At 50.5% G+C, this 23655-nt stretch overlaps 1 protein-coding gene and 1 long non-coding RNA gene across 2 annotated transcripts in view; both read left to right on the plus strand.

Annotated features, from left to right (window-relative positions):
* The first annotated feature begins 4732 nt into the window (after positions 1-4732).
* On the plus strand, positions 4733-8253 carry LOC122461460. Its single transcript, XR_006283367.1, has 3 exons — positions 4733-5015; positions 5946-6699; positions 7795-8253. It is a non-coding gene; the product is annotated as an uncharacterized LOC122461460 (long non-coding RNA).
* Positions 8254-19836: 11583 nt separating this feature from the next.
* The window catches only part of FAM163A (family with sequence similarity 163 member A), a 62812-nt gene continuing 58993 nt past the window's right edge, over positions 19837-23655 (plus strand). Inside the window, exon 1 of the mRNA XM_043521161.1 lies at positions 19837-20400. The gene's annotated coding sequence lies outside the window, so the exon portion shown is untranslated. The remainder of the gene's footprint in view (positions 20401-23655) is intronic.

Genomic DNA, 23655 nt, shown 5'->3' on the forward strand with positions numbered 1-23655 from the left:
CGAACCTTGTTTAACCCTGTTTAATGTTGGACTGTTTTTGTCATGTTAACACCTGTGACTCTTTGGGCCCACGTATTCCATCAGTATGAATACAGCACCGCCCTCACCTGGTATCTCCTGATGTGGAATAGGTGAGGGGTAATAGATCAGGGCATACGTAGCCATCTGCCCAGATGTGCTGCAAGCTGGCAGGGCTGGGGAAGTGCCAGGGCTCTGGTCAGTGGGAAGGGTGGGGGGCATTGCTCTGCACATGTGCTGGGGGGTTGGCCGTGGCAGGCACCAGTTCCCTTGCAGAGACTGTAAATGGAAGCACTTTGGGTTTTAAATGGCCTGTCAGAAAGCATTTGGCACGGGCAGGACGAGGCTGAGAAATGACAGCTCATTTCAGCTTAACAAAGAGCTGCAGCAACTGACAAATACCGAGTGCAGAGAGCTGGCGGCTTTTCAGCTCAGCCCTTCGCTGCTGCACTTCCCCACCCCATCCTGTTCACAGCGTGGCTGGGGGAAGAACACGGGAGAGGGAGACGGGGTCTGACAGGGAGTTACCTCCCCCCGTCCCGCAGTTCACATGGCAGGGGAAATAGCTGGTGGAGGGTGCCTGGATTTAGGGGCTAGAGCCTGTTGTGAGTTGGCACGTGGCCAAGCAGGCCCAGAGGGAGCACAGGCCTCCAGCCGCCGATCTCATCTAAGAGGATGGGGGGTACAGATGGCCACAAAACCCAGCAACTTAGTGATCAAGCTTAAAAGCTTAAGTGGATGTTTGAGCAGGCGACGCAGGGTCTTGAGACAGCTGGGGCGCCCGGGATGGGGCAGTGTCACACTGACAGCCAGGGCAGGGGCTCTGGGGTAGATGCTGAGTGCAGTGGGGTGGAGTCCCCGGGCATTCCAGCACAGTGCAGTGCCCCAGAGCTGGGGCTGCGTCCTGGGGCTCTGAGTGCATGGAGCTGGCTCTAAGCAAGGGGACGAGCTGTGCTGATCTATTTACTCCACCTCCCTTTCCCTAATGCAGGGAACGGGATGGTGGCGAGCGGAGTAGGCTCATGGTCATTCCACGCTGCAGGGCTGGGAGTGCAGTAGCTAGCTCTAAACTCTCAGGGAGCTTACAATGAGCAAGGCTGGGATGGCCGGAGCTGCGAGCTCCTCCAATGCTAGCATTCCTGCAGCTGGCCCTAGACTGACCCCCTAATGAGTGGGGCAGGAACTGCTGTGGCACAGAGCTCCACATTCAGCACGTTTCCGTTATTCCTGCCAATGTGGTCTGGCACCAGACACTGGGAACACATGACCCCACAAGCCAGTGCTCTGGCACCGTTCCCAACAGTGACTCCTGCTGGGAAAGGCTGGTGCTGCAGCAGCTGCGAGCTACCGCACAAAGGGGTTGGTGCTGCAAGGGCTTCAGTGTTTCTGCACTTCTGGCGTATGAGTTCGAATCCCAGCAGCTGCAGAAGGCAGCCGCAGGAGCCCTTTGTTTCAAGGGGCGTTAGGCGCCTAAATTCCTTTGAGGGTCTGGGCCTAGGTTCATTATTGTAAAGTTCTTCATTGTCACGCTCCATGTCAGATGGGAGAAAATCCACCGCCCCCTTTGCCTCACCACCGTTTCAGCCCTTTGCTTCTCCTCCTCCTTCCCCAGCCTCTTTTCTCTGTTTCTCCCCATCTTCGTATCACCTCTTCTTCCCTCGACACTTCCTTCCCTGCAGCCATTTCATCCCCCCGAGCGGTTCTACTATCCCTTCTCCAGTCCATCTGCTAAAATGATCAGCCATGGAACAGCTAAAGCGTCACCTGAGTTGCCACTCCAGTGCGTTTAGTAGAGGCTAGGGGAGTTCAAGCCTCTCCGAGCCATTGGCTGAAGACTCTGGAAGGCACCATTGCATTGCTTTACGTTCTGTTTGCATTTGGAAGGCATGTCTGGAAATGGGCATAGATACCAGGGGACGGCATGGCCAAGGGGTGCAGGGATACAGGTGCCAGCTGAGTAGCTCTCTATTTAGTTCGAGGGAGGTGTCTTGTGCATGTGGAATGAAGGTGTGTGTGTGTGTAAATGCAAAACAAAGTGGAATAGGTGCGGAGGGAGGCGGGGGGTTGGAAAGACTGGGAGTGGAATGAAAGTGGGTGTGGAATGGTTGCGTGTGAAATGTAACTATTAAGTGCATGGCATGGGTGGGATTGGAGCAAACAGGCAAGAGTGTATGTCTATGTGTATGCAGTGTATATGTATGCCCATTGGACTCTTGTTCTCAGACATGCCTTTCACATAGGCCCCTGGCAAGTAGGTCTTTCACCCTCCCGTTCCCTAGATCTCCTTGTTTCATACAGACCTCTTTTCTCTTCCTCCTCCCTCCCCCAGACCATCTTCTCCTCTTCAGTGCTCTTTAATCACTGTTGGGGTTTTTTTTCATTCTCTGCCAAAAGGTTTATTTTCTGGTTCAGCTCTTTAAAAGAAGAAGCTGGATGCAGGGGCGGGGATGGGATCTCACTCACTGCTTTCTGGGTGCTGCACTTGTGCTTTTAATCCCTCTGCTGTCAAGCTCCATTAGGAGATTTGGGCATCATTCTGCTACTTCTGGGGCCTGGCCTCCCTCTAGCCCAGCCTGAAATGAGGGCAGTGCCTTGGCTCCAGGAAAGTGATGGATGGGGAATGATGTCTTAAAGAGACAATGCCCTCTGCCTTTTGTCTTCCTCAGCTGCCAGCATTCTCCCTTGCACCCATTGGTGGGGTGTTTGGAAAGAGATGGTGGCTGCCTTGCTGTGTTGGCAATCATGCAGCACGTTTTGCTAGCAGCGTGGCCTGGGTGTGCAGCCTGGCAGCCGCTGCAGGTGGTCTAAAGGCTGGCCTGGAGAGATGATGGGGCGGGGCTTGGTGGGTCGTAGCTGTGTTAGCATCACCTAGGGTTGCTGACTGGAAAAGAGAAACGGGGAGAGTTGCCCACTACAAAAAGCCTCAAACCGAGGGCAAGGGATGATCAGGCCATCATGGACTTCGGGGCTTCTGATGCCTTGAGAAGAAGCAGGAGCTAGTCCCTCCTCTGGTTGCTGCCCTGTTCAATGGAGCAGCCTTCTCCCTTCACAGCAGCACAAACCCACTGTCAAGTCAAAGGCTGTGACTGTCAAAGGAATCCAAGGATTGGCCCCTCTGTTCCCATTGGCGATTAGCACCCAGCTCTTGTAGGCAGCTTTGCAAATCTCAGCCTTCTGTCCTCTCTGGGCCGAGATCACAGCCATGTTTACACAGCCCCCCCATTACTTCTCCTCTGAGATCTGACCCCATTCCAACAGACAGCTGAGTGGTGTTCACACGGCAGCTTTTCACCGCACAGCCACGTGTCTGACTGTGTGTGTGAGCCCACCTCTGCCATGCTACCTGCTTGTCTCAGTACATCCTGGGAAAAATCTATCCCAGAATGCCTCAGCACATGGAAAGTCGCAAGCGGACATGCACACAGGAGGGCACTGTGGGGTTCTCACTGCACAGAGAGCTGCGAGGCAGGCAGACTGGCCAGTCTTGGTCACTGGCAAGGGCCACTTGGGCTCAGCTGCCACAGTTACTAGCTATACTTTGACCATAATTTGGGTGTGCATACAAGCCATGTTCTGAGCAGTCAGGGCTCTGGTTACCAGTTTGCTTCAAAGTGCTGAGCCAGCTCCTCAGCTGCTCTGAGCCGCCCTCTCTCAAGTAAAGTCAAAGGAGCTGTGCTATGGTGATTTTAGCAGCATGTTCTCTCCCGCTGCTGGTGATCTTCACACTCACACGTAGAATACATGAGAGAGCCACCGAGAAGCTACAGGTGCCTTGCAACTGACCAAGGATGCAAATGCCATCGATATGATGAGCTAAAGTCCTCAGGTAACCGAGGTCACAGCTGCACGTCCCAGCACCCTGTTGGTTTCAAAATTCTTTGTGTTTCCCTTCTGGTTCCTCTTGGTGAAGAGCAGCACCCCTGCAGCTTGTCCTCTTCTGGGCCATGTGACTCTAAGTTGTCAGGCCCACCCCAGGCCAGGGTGTCTCCTCCTCTAATGCTGCAAGGACCTGAGTCTCTTCTCACTCACCCCAGTGCAAGTCAGGTGTGAGAGGAGAATCGAGTCCAGTTGTTTCCAGTAGTCGGAGGTTGGGGAGGAATCCTGGGCAGGGAATGGCAAGTGGACACATGGAAGCTGGGTGGAAGGAGGATGCTAGTGGGAGGGAAAAGCTGGAGCTGTTCAGGTTTGAATTCTGCTACTGACCAAAGTATCTGCTCCTCAGACTGACATCCTCTTTCCACCCACGCTCCGGAGACAGGGTCCTGAGCTTCAAGGCTCTTCTGGGCAGCACTGCCCGAATGCCTTGCCTATGCACTGGCCTTTGTATGCAATCGCACCATCCTTCACTTGCTAGCAGACAGCCCTCTCAAAGGGGCCTGTTCTGATCTTATGCAGTGGTGATTCCAGGGTGGCTCTGTTGACATCCCTCGCATTGCTGCCAGTTCTCACAGGGTGGTTGGCCCCCATAGGTGCTGGGGGTGCTTCCGCACCCCCTGCCTTGAAGCGGTTTCCATCATATACAAGGTTTACAGTTTGGTTCAATGGCTGTCAGCACCCTGGCTATACAAATTGTTCCAACACCCCCCGCTGTCCCCTTAAGTGAAGTAAGCCCTCACCGCCGCCCACCCCCCAGCACAGCTACATCCCAGGTTGAACTGATTAAGAGGGTGGGGTGCCACCTAGGGCTAATGAATGAAAGGAAGACAGCTGTGATGAGGGGGTTGTAGGCAGTCCCTGGGGGAAAGCTAAGGGCAGTAGACCAGGGGTGGGGCTAATCTGCTGAGGCAGAAAGCCTGGGCCAGGAAACTGAAAAGGGCTGCGGGTGAGGAGAGAAGCTTAGTGGAGGGGCAGTCTGGTGATTTTCCCCACGCAGAGGCTTAGAAGTCAGGAGGAAGCCTATGGCGGTCTCTAGCTGGGGTGGCTGTTTTGGCTAGAAGAACAGGTGGGGAGCTATGGAGTGCTGTGAGTGGCAGAGCCCACCGGAGCTGGCATAGTAGGTGAGCTCTTGGGCGGGGTGAAGGGGCTCTTATGGGCTAGGTGCATTGTGTGTGGGGATAATGGGTCATGTTTGGGGGGCCTTCAAGGACTGTTGGCACCTATGTGGGATAATAAACCAGCCCAGGGTTAAGGTAACATCAGACCCATTGTGGTGGAGTCTTTAAACTGGGCGGGCTGGGGGAGAATGAAGCAGTAACCCTGGTGTTATTGTGCCCAGATGCAAAGGGACACTCAGAGGCAAGGGGGAATCATGATCGGTGAATCTGGAAACTGGCCTAGGGTTGCAGAATGGTTTCTGGTCTAACTCCCTGGGCCAGATCCAGCTTGTCTCAGGCTGCTGGCAGACTCAAGCAGGTTCCACGACAGTGGTTACACTTGGATCGTGTTTTCAAGCCTTTCTGTGCAACCAGGCAAGCTAGAAACTTAGCATCAGTTAAAAACCATGTGATTCTGACATTACATAACTCCTATAACAGTGAGGCCTGCATCTGTAACACTGATGCCATAATTTGCGTCTGGCTTAGTGACCTGTGGGAACTTTCCTCCTTGCACCCTGCTCCTGAAATCCCCTTGGGGAACCTCTGGTCCAGTGGCTACCTTGAGGTGCAATTGAATGGCTGGAGCCTTTTGGCTCCATGAATGCTGAGTATTTGGGAATAAAGCATAGGCCAGCTGCACATGCTGCCCTGATGGACAAAGCAGCGGTCAGGAGCTGGAAGGTGTGAGCTCCAGCCCTGGAGGTGGATGGGACTAAACTGCAGACACCAAACACTGTGGGGTTCCTGTCGGGGGACTGATGTCAGCACAAGCTCTGCAGAGCAGGTCTGAATGGGACCTCCTACAGAAGGGGCTAATTCTCACTGCTTCCCTCCTTGTATCTTGAGCTGTAACTTCTCCCCTTGTGCTTATCTGTTTCCCCCTTTCCCCAGGAAGGCAAAAGGGCAGGGCTGAGCTGTTGTTTTGAGTCGCATTGTGCCTGGGCTCAGCTCCTGTGACTGCCCCTGCACATCCCGAGCTGTGGATTGTGGGCTAATACCAGCCACTGAAGCCATGTGAACCACAGGTCCCGGACGGCATGTTTTCTCTACTTACCAAATTAAGCTGCCTTACCCACAGCTTTCCTGATGATGGAAGAGAATCTGCTGAGCTGAAGCCAGCTGTGGCTTGGCAGGCGGAGGGAAGGGCCCTGGAGTAAAGTACTGAGTGGTGTCTGTCACTTTGGTGACTCTCCCTCCTTGTCTAACCACGACAGTCTCCCAGCTTTGCCTAGCTGACTGGTCTGTGAGCCTGGTGTTGACTAGACCCATGATCCCAGAGCTGATCCTAACCTCTCTGGTCTGAGGGCTGGATTATGGGCTGTGATGAGAGCTCCCTTCCTATGCAGTGCTGTGCCCAGCCGTGTAATCTCCTGTATGGTGCCGAGGGCCAGTTCTGGGGAGGAGGGGGCATAACAAAGGGAAAGGGAGTAGTGTTCTCTCCTCTTCCTTGCTAATCTAGCTTTCAACAGATCCAGGATTGCCCTGGTTTCTCAGGCCCTGATCCTCAGCTGGTGGAACTTGGTCGACCTCAGTTGAAATCAATGGAGTGATGTTCATTTAACCCACCTGAGCAACTGATAATTCCTGAGTTCTCCTTCCTGCTGAGGTCACAGAGCACTGATTTCCCTTGGGATCCTGGGCTCTGGTGAGGTGACCCCTAGCCTGAGTGCGGGGGAGGGAGGAGGCTGAAATCCTCCAGCTGTCAATTGTCACCAAGCTGCCAGGTTTTCTCTTATGGCAGTTAGCTAAGTGGCCATCCATAAGAACAGCCAGCCATCCTGGGTGAGACCAAAGGTCCATCTAGCCCAGTGGCCAATGCCAGGTGCCCCAGAGGGAATGAACAGAACAGGTAATCATCAAGTGATCCATCCCCTGTTGCCCATTCTCAGCTTCTGGCAAACAGAGGCTAGGGACACCATCCCTGCCCATCTTGGCGAACAGACATTGATGGACCTATCCTCCATGGATTTATCTAGTTCCATCTAGGTGCTGAAGTAACCAGCTCCATTTAATAAAGCTCCTCTCTGGGGAGCCTATAATGTCTCCGAATGTGCCTGTGGGTGCCCTCTCTGGGTGGGCATGGGGCTGGGCAGGGGAACAGGAGTTGGGAGATAGAGATGGGTGGAGAAACAGTGAGGGGGTTGAGGGCATCGTCCATGTGCCAAGCTACCAGTGGCCAAATGGTGTGGCCAGAGAGCCAGGGGCGTGAGTAAAGCTAGGAAGGGGCCAGAGAGAAGGAAATCAGTAGGAATGAAATAAGTGGGATACTCTGGTGGGTGGGGGGTGAGAGGAATCACGTTTCTGACTCCTCTATCTAAGGGACAGCTCAGCATCTCCCATTCCTGCTCATGAGGTGCTGCATTCAAGCCCCTCCTGCCATCCCTCTGGCAAGCTGCTCCCACCGCGGAGCCTCATCCTGCTAAGATCTGGAGGAAGCCTCTCGGCTCATCAAATATTGAGACTTGTGCTCATCGGAGGGAGAAAACAAATCTACCTCTCGTACTGCTTCCACCTGCTGTATTGATTGAGCATCAGCCCCTCCCTGCACAGTGCTGTTCTGGTCAGTTAGCAACAGCCAGAACTAGGCCAAGCTAATGGTGGGGGTGAGTCTGCAGAGCCCCTCCTCGAGGTGGAGGGGAGCTAGGATTCCACCTGTCTCATTCAAACATGCAGTCTGGCTAAGGCCTGCGTAAGGATTTGTGTGAAGCCCTCTCTAACGCTGGTGTTTTATCTGCTACAGGTAGAAAGGCTCCTGCCCCTCGCAAAGTTCCCTACTGAATCGGGACATCCAACTCCCATTCGTCCCAATAGGGCATCTTTGACAATCTTGGCCTCAGTGTTCACTGTACTTAAATGAAGTGATTTTTGCTGCTGGTGAAAAGCGTGGTCCGGGTCAGCGAGATCCTCTCTATGCATGCCGGCTCCCCCCACGCCAAGCCCTGTCTCTGTACCACACCTCAGGCTGGCCTCTAGCCCTGGAAGGGGATTTCAGTCTCCAAGGGCCATGCACAATGCAGATTGCTGGCAAGGGTGGTGGGTTAGAGCAAGGTGTGTTTGGAAACATGGACTCCTCTTCACCAGCCACTGGCCTGAGCTCCACCGTGCTCGTTACACATGCACTCACCCGCCACACTGCCACAGCAAGATCAACAGAGGCGCTCCTGCTGCAGCTTCCATGTGCCAGCAGCTATCTCCTGCTTATAAGGCTATCCTCTGTGAGGGTTCCCTGACTCGTAATAGGCCTCCTCCCTTGTCTATCACAGCCTGGATTTGTTAGGCGGGTTCAAGCTTTCATTTCTCACAGGCAACCTGGGAGGAGCTCTGCTGAGTGATGGAGCGTGGGATGTGCGCTTCTAGATACTGTGCGTGTGCCTGCATATATTCACCCATGCAGTCATCTCAGGGTGATGTGAAAGGCAGAGGCTGTTTTGCCCCAGCTGCAGTGCACAACAGTTTGCTTAGGGGAGTGAAAAACTCCCTTCAAAACTAACTGCAGAGGGATCTTTTAGGGAAACTATCACAGGGAAAGGGAAGAAGGAATTGAGTAGAGCTGGGCAGAACCAGGAGCACTAGGAACTGAGTGTAAACTAGGGTAGATCCAGGGAAGTAAATGGATCAGCTGAGGATTTGGGCCATCAAATTCAAGGGGCTGCTCACATGGGTAACATTTAAGGACCAGGCATAAGACTTTTCAGAGTTAGGACTTCAGGTTGCACACTTAAGTGATCACAAGTTGGGAGATGCAAAATGAAGGTGTCAAGTTCTGTAGGGTACCTGCATTACATGCTCTCACAGCTGTTAAAGTAGCCAGGTACTTGACATAATCAGTGCGGCCCAGATCCTCAATCTGGGCTCAAGTCTTTCCTGAGTGCCGTGTGTTGGCTCAGAGTCTCGCAGGTATTTAGTCTCCTTGGTTCCATTGAAATCAAAATATCTTTGAGGATCTGGGTCTTGGAGCTTAGCATGGGGGGTGGGCAGAAAATCTAGGTGCATATTTGAAATGCAATTTTGAAAGGCTCAGACAAATCGAAGTTAGCTTTCTGACACCTCAATGCCCCTTCTTAATAACCTGTTCTTAATAAGAGTTTTTTTCCCAAGCCAAATTCTAGCTTGAAACGCCGAGCTCTGTATCTGGTAAACGCGTTCAAGCAAAGATTCACTGCTGGCATGGTTTCACTTACAGACTGTGGCCTTAATTCAGCAAGGTACTTAAGCATGTGCCTTGAAATCAATGAGAGACTTGCTTAAAGTTAGGCATATGCTTAAGCGCCTTGCGAACCATTTTCAACCTAAGAGCTGTTCACAAGCTGCTCTCATGACTATTTGCTCTTCTGTATTTGTGGGCTGTGGTTAATCACGTGGCGGTGGTTGCACTTCCTGACTGGGTGAATGAATCTCATTGGGCTGAGTCCTTACTAACTGCTGTTCTGTGGTTCCCACACCTTTCATGGCATGTGTGAGTGTGGGCATTTGGATGACTAACCACCGGTCCCTAGACGGGGTGTGTGGACAACAACCCAGTCCCAGGACCCTTCACGAGTAGTGAATCAAAAGCTGTATGAGCGTTGTCGAGTCAGATGGCTATTTGCAATTCAGGTCAATGCTTGCACTGTTTTTGCTAGTGTCCTCTAGCTCTGTTCCTCTGCACCCTCTGTGATCGGGGGTGATTCACATCACAGGGGCGTTGTATGAATGAGTTGGAAATTGTTTGGTGGTAAATGGCACCACTCCAGCCTCTGCTATTATTCCCTTGATAATCTAACAAGTGAAAGGTAATAAAAGGTTAACAGTATTGTTTCCTCACCTCCAACAGTCCCCAGATGTAAGCTAAACCTTTCAGCCCAGCCGAGCTTAAAGGGGAAACTTCATTGCATCTCTACATTATAAAATACCTGAGGGCTAATCTCTCCTGACATTACAGACGATGACCTAACTCACTTGGGACACCACCACTTGAGCATTATCCCTCCTCTTCTCCCTCCCTAAGATAAATGCCACAGCAGAGCTCTGCCCGGCTGATTTCCCTCCTGCACAGGTTGCTGTAGCTCTGTGCGTACCCAGGCACACATGCACCCATGGGAGCTCAGCGCCACCCTAGTATTGATCTAACAAACACATCCTAGGAAGAAGCTCTTAGGCAATTGGATGTGACAGAATAATTCTTTCTTCAGGAAGAAGTAAACAAGGCTCAGCTGGGGCCTCTATCTTGCCAGCTCTTGCAGGAGAAGCCTGTCTCCATCTATCACAAACCGCTCCCCTCCAGCATTAAATCACATGTGTACTTAGCTCTCTATATAATGCACTTTGTGCCTAAAGTACTGTTTGTGGGGTTGCCCTGGCTGTTCTAGCTCAGACTTGGGGCAGGACAGAGTGGTGGCGTGGGGCAAAGGGCCCAGTAATAGCTCTGCAGGTAGCCTGAGAGACAGGGGGACCAATCATTGTATTGTCCTCCTTTAGGGAGAGAGGTTTACCTTGGGACACTAGAAAATATACGTGGGAACCTTTCCACAGCCACCCACTTCTTTAGCATCTTGCAATAAACCTGACTCCTGCTGGACTTCGTGTGTGTCTGTATCAGGAATAGGAGTACTTGTGGCACCTTAGAGACTAACCAATTTATTTGAGCATGAGCTTTCGTGAGCTACAGCTCACTTCATCGGATGCATACTGTGGAAGCTGCAGAAGACATTATATACACACAGAGACCATGAAACAATACCTCCTCCCACCCCACTCTTCTGCTGGTAATAGCTTATCTAAAGTGATCATCAAGTTGGGCCATTTCCAGCACAAATCCAGGTTTTCTCACCCTCTGCCCCCCCCCCCCCCAACTCACTCTCCTGCTGGTAATAGCCCATCCAAAGTGACCACTCTCCTTACAACGTGCATGAAAATCAAGGTGGGACATTTCCAGCACAAAAAGGAGAGTGAGTTTGTGGCGGGGGGGCGGGGGGGGCGGAGGGTATTACCAGCAGGAGAGTGGGGTGGGAGGAGGTATTGTTTTATGGTCTCTGTGTGTATATAATGTCTTCTGCAGTTTCCACAGTATGCATCCGATGAAGTGAGCTGTAGCTCACGAAAGCTCATGCTCAAATAAATTGGTTAGTCTCTAAGGTGCCACAAGTACTCCTTTTCTTTTTGTGAATACAGACTAACACAGCTGTTACTCTGAAACCTGTATCAGGAATGAATTTGGAGCTTGTGCAAGAAAGGGCCTAACTCCACCACCAAGAGCCATGTGCCTGTCTAGTACAAATGAGTGCTTGGCCACCTGCCCTCCTTCTCCAGAGCTCTGCCAGGGCATTGGGGGCTCACTCATGGTCATGAGGGGTTGCCATATGCAGTGTGCTGTGCAGCTGTTGTGTAGGGAGTGGAGCGATATAGCCATCTGGGTCTGTCATTTTAAAGGTCACACGTATCTCCCCTGCTCCTAACTGTAATTCTAACTGCTCCATAACCATTCTGCTGCTGGAGCCCTGGAAGCAGCAAAGCACTTAAGCTCAAGCCCCCTCAACCTCACTGAGATGGCCTAAATGCTTACTGAATCTGGGCCGAAGCGCTCCCCTTCTGCTCTTGTTCCTGGTGCTGGAGATCTTGTGATGGGGCAAAAGTGCACAACGGAGCAGGCTTGGCCCAGGAACAGAGTCAGGTGCTGAGACTCCATGGAGAATGGGTGAGGTGCCTGTATGTAGGGTTGGGAGTGTCAGGGAATTGAGTGCCTTGGCTACCACTTGCTGTAGTTACACAGTATTAAGTATATCAAGTGTTGTTACCATCAACATTTATTTGTGATTGGATCTGGTGGCGTCTGTCTGGGAAACCAAAGCAGCCCCTCAGTATTTGATGTGGTGTTTGCATGTTGATGAAGGCAGTAAACAAACTAACAGAGCTATTTGCATTCCTCAGGCTTCAGATCCAATTGTTGCTGCTTTTTGTTAACCCAAGAATCATGCTGCCTCTGCCTATGCGCGTTCTCCCAGATTTGAATTTTAACTCTTTCCAGTCTGCAGGCCAGATCCTCTGCTGCTGTAAATCAGCACAGCTCAATGGCAGTGGAGCTCCACTGATTGATATCCACTGGGGCTTTAGCTCTGTGGCTGAAGTATTGCAATGCTTTCCTTCCCCAGCCATGGTTTCTCCAAGGGCCTGTCTCACAGAACAATGAGGATGCTTTTTGCATATGTTTCTTGCATGAACAATTGGGCTCAATTTTTGCTTGCTTCTGGAAAGGTGAATCACTGATGAGCAAGATGGTTGATCCACGTCTGATGAGAGCCTTTTGCAGAAGGGAAAACTGTGTTAACTCTGAGCTTCCTTTAGCAAAGAGCTGGGAAGGTTTGGGGAGATCCCGGACTGCCGTGGCAGTGACGGGAGAAGTGACAAGGGTAATGAGCGCATGAACAAAAAGGGGCAGTGTATGGAAAGTCTCATTTCATTCCTTAGGGGTAAGGTAATGAGTAAGGGGCACATCCTGCCCTTAGTAACTGTGTGTGAGAGAGTATAAAGGAACACTGAGCGCGCGCACGCTCTCTCTCTCATGCTGTCTCCTGTATCAGGCAGTCCTAGATCATCTCAGCGTTGCAGTATAATGTGCCTCAGCTGTTTCTTGGTATAAGATACTGGTGCTGTCGCATCTGGGAAGGGGGCAGGGGAGCATCCTGTCCCAATGCCCTGTAATGCATCACTTCGCATCCCAGCAATCCCTGTGCTTCCGTCCACATTTGGCACCATCTTTCAACGTTTTTTGTACTGCGCGCTCTGTCTTCCCTTTTGGTCTGCAGGAATGGAGCCCGAAGTCCTGAGGAATATGCTGATCGGTCTCGCCAGCGCATCACGAATTGCAGTTGAATTACTCCTTAAGCTACAGTGAAGAGTCCGATGTCGACTCACATAACGCAGATGTGAGTTTGCTTGTGGCATTCACGGACATGCTCACCACCGTGGAACACCGCTTTTGGGCTCAGGAAACAAGCACCGAGTGGTGGGATCACATCATCCTGCAAGTCTGGGTGACGAGCAGTGGCTGCAGAACTTTCAGATGAGAAAAGCCACTTTCATGGGACTGTGTGTTGAGCTCACCCCCACCCTGCGGCGCAAGGACATGAGATTGAGAGCTGCCCCGCCGGTGGAGAGGCAGGTGGCTATTGCAATCTGGAAGCTGGCAACTCCAAACAGCTACCGATCAGTCGCTAACCAGTTTGGAGTGGGAAAGTCTATCATTGGAATCATGTTGATCCAAGTTTGCAGGGCCATTAATCGCATCCTGCTCAGAAGAACCATGACTACGGGTAACGTGCATGACATTGTGGCTGGCTTTGCACAAATGGGTTTCCCTAACTGTGGAGGGACGATAGATGGGACACATTACAATTCTGGCACCACCCACCTAGCCTCAGAGTACATAAATTGGAAGGGGTATTTCTCTGGGGTTCTCCAGGCACTTGTGGATCACAGCGTGCATTTCATTGACATTAACACAGGCTGGTCCGGAAAGGTGCTTGACGCACGCATCTTTCAGAATACAAGCCTGTTCAGGAAGCTGCAAGCCAGGACTTTCTTCCCAGACCAGAAGATCACCATAGGGGAAGTCAAAATGCCCATTGTGATCCTTGAAGACCCTGCTTATCCTTTAATGCTGTGGCTCATGAAACCCTACACAGGAAGCCTTGACAGCAGCAAGGAGTGGTTCAACAACAGGCTGAGTTGGTGTAGAATGACACTGGAGTGTGCTTTTGGCCATTTAAAGGGCCGCTTGCGCTGTCTGTATGGGAAGCTGGACCTGGCAGATGACGACATCCCCCACAGTTATATCCGTGTGCTGTACCCTCCATAACATTTGTGAACAGAAGGCTGAAAGCTTCACTCAGGCATGGACCTCGGAGGCTCAACACCTGGAGGCTGAATTTGAACAGCCAGAGATCAGGGTTATTAGAGGGGCCCAGCACAGGGCTGTAAGGATCAGGGACGCCTTGAGGGAGCAATTTGAGGTAATATTTGGTACCCTGCACGGGAGTGAAGTGCAGTGGTTCTAATGTTGGTAGGAATTTGTGTTTGCTACATATGATGCACTGACTTGCAGTACCTGTTGCTTTCCTGGGCTATGGTATCTTTTACTTAATGCAATAATAAAGAATATTTCAATAAATGATTTTTTGGCTTTGAAAAAACAACTGCTAGGGAAATTGAAAGGGCATAACACATCTGTGCTGTGTGGGACAAGGGAAGGGGGTGGGGTGCAGTGGGGAACGGGACAATCGGAGATTTGTGTATGTCCTGTTATCAAACTCAGCCTTCCTGTCTGAAGTGCCAAGCAATGAGTGCTGCACTTCAGGCTGGCTAAAATGCATGGTGATGGAGATTGCAGGGCTGGCAGCTGGTGGCGATAAGAACCCAGATGTCAGGGAAGTGGGTTGGCGGTGACATGGGGGAACAAGGGAATTTTTTGGGACAAGGGGTGGGGTGGGTGCGGATGTGCTCCCTCTGCATTGCTACGAGCACCTGTATTGAGTCCGCTTGGCACTCCATGATGCTTAGTAGCCGCTCCATGCTTTGATGCTGGCAATCCGCATTCTGCTGACACAGCCTCCTTTCACTCTCCCATCACTCCTGCACTTTGATTTTCATTAAGGGACTGCTGATGACTTCATGCAGCAGGTCGTCTTTGCGGACGTTTCCTGATTCTTTGGAGTCTTTTGGCTGTTGATAACAAGGATGGCTGGGATCTCAAGGCTGCATCTGTAAAGCCAAAATGCAACACTCAACCGAGGCAGCATTGCTCACACCAGACAGAGCAATGATTCGCCTGTACTTAAAGACAAGTACAGTGTACACAATAGCAGAAATTGCCCATCCCAAAGCAAGCGCACAGAAGCACCAAAATGGTGAGTAAGCACAGGGGCAAGGGGGACTGATTGTTTCATGGCTGTACTGTCCTCTGGGATTCTGTGCCTTGGAGTACCAACAGCTGCTGTGACAGGCAGGGGGGACCATTGCTGCACACAGGCAAGCTGCATATGGGCCAGGGCAGAATCCACATTGCAGTAGAAGACCCTCCCTTTCTTCCCAGGTCACCCTCAGCAGCAAGATCTTCCAGGACGAACTCCTGTGGAAAATGTGGGGACATCTGCCTTGCCAGTGTGGACACCTCAGGAGTTAGGGCACCCAGGGCTGACTTAATGCACTCTAACTTGCAAGTGTAGCCAAGCCCTAATTTAGTAGCATCCGTCACCCTATTTACACTCACTTTGCACTGGTATTATTGGCTGCAGGAAGTGCAGGGTGATCTAGACTCTATGTCCTAAGAGAGCAAAATATGTCCTAGTTTTTTTTTTGTTTTGTTTTTTGTGTGTGGTGTTTTTTTTCCTGGCAAGAGAAGAGATCATGTCCAATGTTGTAGCTAGGCATTTAAAAACTGTGCCGGAGAAGAGGGTGGAGAATACTAACTGCAAGGGGGGGGGGTGAGAAAACTTGGATTTGTGTTGGAAATGGCCCAACTTGGTTATCATACACATTGTAAGGAGAGTGATCGCTTTAGATAAGCTATTACCAGCAGGAGAGTGGGGTGGGAGGAGGTATTTTTTCATGCTTTGTGTGTATATAATAAGATCTTCTACACTTTCCACAGTGTGCATCCGATGAAGTGAGCTGTAGCTCATGAAAGCTTATGCTCAAATAAATTGGTTAGTCTCTAAGGTGCCACAAGTCCTCCTTTTCTAACTGCAAGGAAGTATCCTGCTGGCATTGTTAAACATGCTGGGTGAGGCCAGCTGGAGGTGGAAGGCAGATTTATGCGACAGTCTGGGTATTAAAAGTAGGTGAATGTTGTAGCAGATGCTTATTAATTACTGCTTGGGTAACATCACATTAAGGGAAAATATTTGAAATCTTACTTTTTTTTTTTTTTTAAGTGAGTCCTGGATGTGATGGAGCATATGTTGTGGGAGTTCCTACCTGGCTCTGTCCAGAATCTGCCCTCCTAGGTTCTGATTCTACACCCTGTGCAGTTATTTCCTCCTGGAAGAAGTGGGTGTCACAGGTACACATGCCCTTCTTTTCATCTTGCAGAGATAGATCTGGTGACCTGCTCCAACTAATCCCTGTGCCATTCGGTGCAGCTGCACTGAACATAATGAATGATAGCTGGAGTGTATAAAGAGAAATGCTGGGATTCAGATTTGCAGTATACAACACACTGTGGCATGTTCTGTTTACTCTTCCTCCTGGCTAGTTAGTACGTTGCGTGTGTGTGTACACACTCTCTCCCCTTGCTGACCCATTACCAGTGGCCATTAGCAGCTCCAGGGGCAGAGTTAAGGCTGCATTGCAGAGTGGCGTGTAACTTAACTCTGTATTTGCTGGGTTTCAGTGGCTGAAATTTAGCTATTCTCCATATTCTGGAAGGACACAAGGCTGCAATGGGCACCTTTAATAAATGTTAATGCAGTTCCTGGGCAATTAATTTAGCCCAAAGTTATGCCCTTCCTGGGCTTTGGCTTTATTGGTGGTAGGAACAACGACATGTAAACCTCAACTTGAAGTGTTCCTGAAGCTTCCATGCAAAGATCTCGGCTCCCATCCTGCTTACCTCTCCTACATCCAGGGTGAAGCTAATGAACCACAGCTGTCAGTTTGTCAGCAGGAATCCATCATGCCCTGTAGGATTTCAGTATTTGCTAAGAGGGTGGGCCAACAGAAGAGCCCTGTTGCTCTGACACACTGGCACCAAGGGAATAAGAAATCTCTTAGCATTTGCAGCTCTTCCACCATGAGCTGGGGTCTTCTGAGATTTCACAAGCGACACTGGAATTGGGGTCAGGCCTAGTCAGTAGTTGTTTAGTAGGGGGATTTCTTCTTTCAACCCGTACCCTGACACAACGCTATGCTTGTTATCACTGAAGGGATCTTGAGTGAGGCCCAACCCTCAGTGGGATTCCCATGGCTCTTTGTCAGGGTTCTTTCCCCACTCTGAACTCTAGGGTGCAGATGTAGGGACCCATATGAAAGACCCCCAAGCTTATTCTTACCAGCTTTACATTTAAAAACTTCCCCAAGGTACAAACTTTGCCTTGTCCTTGAACAGTATGCTAGCACCACCAAGCGTTTTAAACAAAGAACAGGGAAAGAGCCCACTTGGAGACGTCTTTCCCCATAACATCCCCCCCCCAAACCCTACACCCCCTTTCCTGGGGAAGGCTTGATAATAATCCTCACCAATTTGTACAGGTGAACACAGACCCAAACCCTTGAATCTTAAGTACACAGAAAAAATCAGTCAGGTTCTTAAAAGAAGAATTTTAATTAAAAGATAAAAGAATCACCTCTGTAACATCAGCATGGAAAATACTTTACAGGGTATTCAGATTCAAAACACAGAGGATCCCCCTCTAGGCAAAACCTTAAAGTTACAGAAAACAGGAATAAACCTCCCTCTTAACACAGGGAAAATTCACATAAAACAAAAGATAATCTAATCCGCCTTGCCTGGCTTACCTATAGTGGTTACAATATTGGAGACTTGGATTAGGATGGGTTGGAGAAGATGGATTTCTGTCTGGCCTCAGTCCCAAGAGAGAACAAACACATAAACAAAGAGCACAAACAAAAACTTTCAAATCTTGTTAGGGGGAAGGCATCTTGTTCCCTTATTGGTCCTTTGGGTCAGGTGCCAGCCAGGTTAGCTGAGCTTCTTAACCCTTTACAGGTAACAGGATGTTGCCTCTGGCCAGGAGGGATTTTATAGCACTGTATACAGAAAGGTGGTTACCCTTCCCTTTATATTTATGACACTCTTTTTCCAAGAAGCTGGGTGGTATCCTTCCACCCTGACTTCAGTGTAGTAATTACGTTCTGCTTGTCTCCATTTCCCCGTGCATTTTCTAATGGCTACAATAGTGTTCTTCACATCTTGTTTTTAGCTATTCCTGATGAAGTTCTTTCTCAGGCCCGTGGTCATTCTCTGTGGAGCTGTGGTTGGTGTTAACCTACATTGGCAACACAGAAACAAAGCTAATGGGATGTGTCTCTCTACTATGATCCACAGGCGTATTCGGCACATCTATTTTTCTTGCTTGAATCCTTATTGAATTTACTAGCCCTCAGTGCATAGGATTTCATAAAATGGATTGGCCTATTAAATGGGAGTAATTCCTTCACTCTGTGGGTGGGTGGGTGGTGCTTATATACCACAGTGAGAAGAATATAGGTGCATTATGTTTTATTCCCTTGTCCTTTTGCTAGCTCTCATTCAAACACAGATTTATTCTCTCCCCAGCTTACCTGTGCCTTCTGATTGTGCTAGGCAGTCATAATGCTGAATCTGTGACACCACCATCAATATTTTGACAACAGAATATGAGGGCCAGAAATGAAATTATAACTTCCTGTCTGGATCAAGGAGGAGATGCTGGATGCTAACAGTCAGATGCCTTAACTTATGGCAATGGGAATACAGGAAATACAGTATGGACAAAACAGATATTACTTTGCCCTCTTAAAGCCATTAGCTCTTCTGTAGTGCTATTTATCTGTACATTACAAAAGAAGGCCAGTATCACTATTGTCATTTTAGGGATGAGGAAACTGAGGTCCAGAAAGGTGACATGACTTGTTCTAGGTCATGCAGCAGATCAGTAGCAGAGTTGGGAACAGATCGCTGGTTTCCCAATCCAGTGACTATTGACTAGACCAGACTGCCAGCTCTCAGACTCCTGGACTACTGAGTCCAGAATGCTACCTCTGGCACCACTCAAAATAGGAAATTCAAAAGAGGAAAGCAAAAAGAACATTCCTAATGTACTGAGGTAATTGTACACTAACATACATGGATGGAAAAGCTCCTTCCTGATCACTACAGTACTTGGCTTATGGCCTGAAGCATGAAATTTGATTCCCTTTATCTTAGCTTACCTATAAAATAAAGGAAGGTTTGTAGCTTAAATTCTGCCCCATCCTTCAGAACACTGTTTGGGGGTGGGAGTGAACAGTTATATAAGTGAGGGCTGGAGCTACTAGGAACAGAAGTAGTGTCTTGTAACAAGCCCTCTTGTGCAGGACTAAAGTGTGCCAAAGATAGGCTCTATTCTGCAAACGGTAATAGACCAGAGCGTAATCTTATCTGAGAAAATCCTGTGGCTGGCTTTCATATCCCCGTCTCATCTGTATCTCATCCATGTGCGAATCCTGTCTAGGCCTCAGGCAAAGCCCAAGTCCAGCCTTTGGCATCTGTTTTCCTTTCTGGCCCTTTTGAAGCACGGATCCCGCTTTTGAGTTGGTAGCCAGGACTACATTATGTGGGACGCTTGGCACTGGATCAAAGCAGCTCACAGGCCTACCAAAACCGGGAGGGATAAGCAGATGGGCAGCTTGATTTCAGAACCCCCTGCCCCCATAATGCTCGGTGTAGTTTGGCCAGGGTCAAAGGTCAAAGATTTCATTAGCAACTGCACAGAGCCGAGCTGTCCTGGGGGTGCTGGTGGCAGCGGTGGGGAATTCAGAGCAGAGGTGTACAGGAAATACAGATGACTTGGAGGAGGAAGGGCGGCTTGGGATTCCAGCACCATGGACAGGGCACGGTGAGGCCCGGCTGGGCTGGGGGCGGCTGGTGGCCCTGGGCGCGGGAACAATGGCAGGCGCCCTGCACGGCTGGCGCGCTGGGCTGAGTACCAGGGCGGGGATTAACCCGTTGGCTCCCTGCCTGCTCTGAAGCTTCCGGACGCTCGGCGGGACTCTCTCGGGAGCTGCTGTTTTCGATCCACCCGTCGGGAGCGGGGGCGGGGCTGTCTCTGACTCCTCGGGGCCGCGCCCGGCTTGCTCGTTCCCAGGCGGGATACTGCTGCCTGTGGGTGCCCCTGGCTCCAGCCTGGCGCCTGTCCCCGCACCGCGAGTTCGAAGCTGCGCTGGGGCAAGTCGCAGCCCCGCTCTGGGCTCCTGCTTTTCCTGTGGCCCCCGCCTCCCCGGCGGGCCGCCCTCCTTCCTCCCTCGGCGGCACGGTCGGCCGGCTCAGCGGGGGCGGGGGAGCCACCCCTGGCCAGTGCACTTGCTCGCCGCGTTGCATCCTCGGTGGCTTCCCGCGAGTGAGCTCGGAGCGGGATTTCTGATGCCATTGTCTCGTCCCGTCGACACCCCCCACCCCGCTACCGCCCTGTAGGGGGGCGGGGGCCAGGCGGTGCAGCAGGGCGCCCCCTGCAGCCGAGGGGCGCTTACCGCAGCCATGAAATATACACGAGGCTCAGAGAGCTGAAGCCGCTTCCATCACCTCCTACCTCAGCAGCAGCTCAGCCCCTGCCTCGCAGCCCGTCCGGCCTGCAGAGCAGGCGGGAGGCGATCGCTCGGAGCAGACGCTTGCAAGGTAAGCTGCTTTCCTGGGGGCGGGCGTCTCTCTGTCTGGGGGGAGGCTGTGTGGCCAGAGAGGAGAGGTCTGGAGAATCCGGTGCAAAAGGGGAGCTGTGTCCAGAAGGCAGCGAGACATTTCCTTCTGCAAACTTCTCGGCGAGGTCTTTCCCTCTTGCATGGAGCGCCCCCCCCCCTCCCGGCCCGGGGGAAAGTGCTTGGCTGTTATGCTGGGGATGGCTCCTCTTCGCTGACAGCCCTGCCAGGCGCCTTAGCTAGGAAATTTAACTGAAATCTCTTGCTATCCCCCCACCCCGCTTCCTATAAAAGGGAAAAAAGACTAGGAGGGTGCATAGAAAAGGAAGAAAAGTCAGATCTGGCCATTGGTGAATGGTGAAGCACTCGCATGGCTGCGGGGAATGATCGGAGAGCAGCGGGGTGAGCTCTTGACACTGGGCTATTTGTTTCCGAGCTGGATTTCCTCCCGTCCGCTCCAGAGCTCTGCTTTGGGGAGCCCCACTGAAGGGTAGGAGGGCTGGCGGCAGCCTGCCGCGCCTTGCAAGAGCCCAAACTGCCATGTTGGACTTTCCGATTTCTTGGCTAACTTGTGTGTTTGTGTTTTTAAAGCAGTAACACCCTCTCCTTGAAGAATCCTAGCAGGCAGAGAGGGGAAGGATTTAGCAAGCCCATCTCTGTGCCAGGCTAGGGTTGTCCCCTACAGCACTTCTTGTGCTTTACCTAGGCTAAGTTTGAAAAGTCCCAGGTGATGGGGATTCCACCAGGCTCACTCTGCAGGTGTGCTGGACAGCAGGGACATGGTAGCTCAGCAGAGCCCCAACCTTGCTCTCCTATACATATAGTCGAATGACCGCCTCATCCGCCTGATTTGCTGAAATGAAGGAAATCAGATCCCTTTGTTCCCAGGGATCTCTGTGTTGTCTCTCGCTGCAGTCCATAATTAGGAAGGAGAGCTGGGTTTAGCCTGAACATTACTGCCTGCACCCTATGGGTGACTGCTTCACCATTGGTGGGGCTTGTTTCCTCTAAGCTCATCCTGGAGGCTGAATTTCTGTCCCCTGCTGCAAAAGTGTCTATAGTAACATTTAGCCATACAGCTGGAGTTCCTCTCTGTTGTTGATTCTGTCTGTATATTGTAGAGACTTTCAAATATGCTGTGGAATAGTCCATCAGTACACACAGAGTTCTATTACTGTCCTCCGCCAGTTCCCTGAATGATCTGCCCTAAGAAGCTTCATTTTTAAATGTGATGCTGTTTGTGACTTGTCAATATTTGCGCTGTTCCTGAGCCTGATTTTTAGTTAATTAGCATTAATAGAGCCTCAGAAGGGTCAGGAGTTGTACTAAGCTGGGCAGTTTTGCTAGTGATCTAGGAAGTATAATAGGCTCATTAAATGGGTAGGAAGGGTTTTCACTTGTTTATAAACCAGAGATTGTGATAATGGGAGATTAGCATTTGCCACTAGTGGAAATTAATTAATGAGACAACAGGCTTGAGTCTCCTCATGCCAGGGATTTTTACAGTGGTGAGTCTTCAGTGGGGTTACTCCTAGTGCAGCGAGAGCAGGATCAGGCTGTAGTGATGGACATAGTGCTGATGAAGGGCTGCGAGCAGATGACTCAGGAGCCCTTGTTAAACTGCAGTGTGGGTTACTGATATCCCATGCCGTGGGTTCTTCAATGTGGTGTCCTCATTGGCTTTAGCAGCCACACCACTCCCCACTCTGCTCCAAGTAAAAGGTTCACTCCAAAGTGGTCCAACAAGGCCCTTGCCCAGATGAAAAACAAACTTTTCCTCATCATTTTGTCTCCTAATGGTTTGGGGTATGAACAACAGTCTAGTAGAGGCTGAGACCTGGAAAACTCATAGTTTCTTTGAAAGACAGATTCGTGTTTGCGCTGCTCTGAACAGAGGTGGATTTGACAATGGAAGAAGGGGAATCCAAGTATATAAGGCTATTGAATGAGTTATGACAGAAGTTACCATAGACAAAGATCAGGTTAATAGATTCTAAGGCCAGGAGGGACAATTGTGTGTAACACAGGCCAGAGGATTTCCCTGAATGAATGCCTGATGATCTCAGCGAGACCTAGGTCTTTCCTCCCTTTGGAATTTCTTTCAGGCACCTGGCTGCTCAATTCCAGTCACGAAACACCCTAGAGATAAGTGTGGGTAGGGGTGTCATGGCCCAGTTACCAACCCTCTCCTTGACAAGGGAAGGAGCTATAAATATCAAATATCAAAAAATGTTACTTGTGGCCTGAGCAAGATCAGTTAATTTAACAATAGACATAAACAGAAATAGACCCACCCTGGCCCATTGTTGTGTGTGTCCTGTGGATAAATCCAGGACGCTAGTCACCAGGGCTGCCAGTCACCCCCACTAAATGAAGATAGATAAGCTTAGACAGACAACAATAGGCACACAATCTTGTCTGTCCTCCCCTCCCACCCCCCCATCTGATTTCCTTTCCTGCACATCTGCTACAAGAGCAGAAATTGAGACCCTGGCTGAGCTGCTCGCAGATTGAAGTGCTGACCTTTCACATGGCTGTTTTGCTACTGAGATGAAATATTTAGCGCAGCTCCATTACTGTCTTTTTCTTGAAAGTGTGTTTCATGCTTCATCTGCTGGAAATGTTAAGAGAGTTCATGCCACATTTTTCATTCTGCAAAGTCAAAATCTATCAGGGATATGGGTGGTGTGTCTCTGGGTGGTTTCACTGCAAACCTCATTCTCCCAGCATAAATATATATCTCTTGGGTGTCTTCCATGCAGAGTTCTGCATCAGAGACCCACCTCTCATTCACTCATTAAGTGGGATTAGTACCCTGTCCATGGCGTGCACAGAGACAGATTGCATCCCCTTTACTCACATTGGTGAGCATAAGTAAGGATTAAAGCCCAAATCCATTGTCTTATTTGGAGTTATACCTCATGTACCCCAGCATAAATGAGCTCAGAATCAAGCCTCATGGAGTTCCAACAGTGCAACACCGATAGCAGTAAAAGGAGAATTGGTCCCAAGAGGGTTTTCATTGCAACAGAGACAGTTGGGAGGGGGGGGGAACTCTGTGCAACCATTAGCCCACAGCAGGGTGCAGTTCTGTTCACAGGGTCAAAGGTCAGACCTACGACATGATGACATAATATCTGGCCACCCTGGGATATGTTATCACACTTTAAAATGTAGGAGGATCCACTGCAGAATGAGTAAAGGCGGTGAGCTGGGAAACCAGGCCTCATATCTGAGG

The sequence above is a fragment of the Chelonia mydas genome, chromosome 8 (assembly GCF_015237465.2).
Source record: "Chelonia mydas isolate rCheMyd1 chromosome 8, rCheMyd1.pri.v2, whole genome shotgun sequence".
Lineage (NCBI taxonomy): Eukaryota > Metazoa > Chordata > Testudines > Cheloniidae > Chelonia > Chelonia mydas.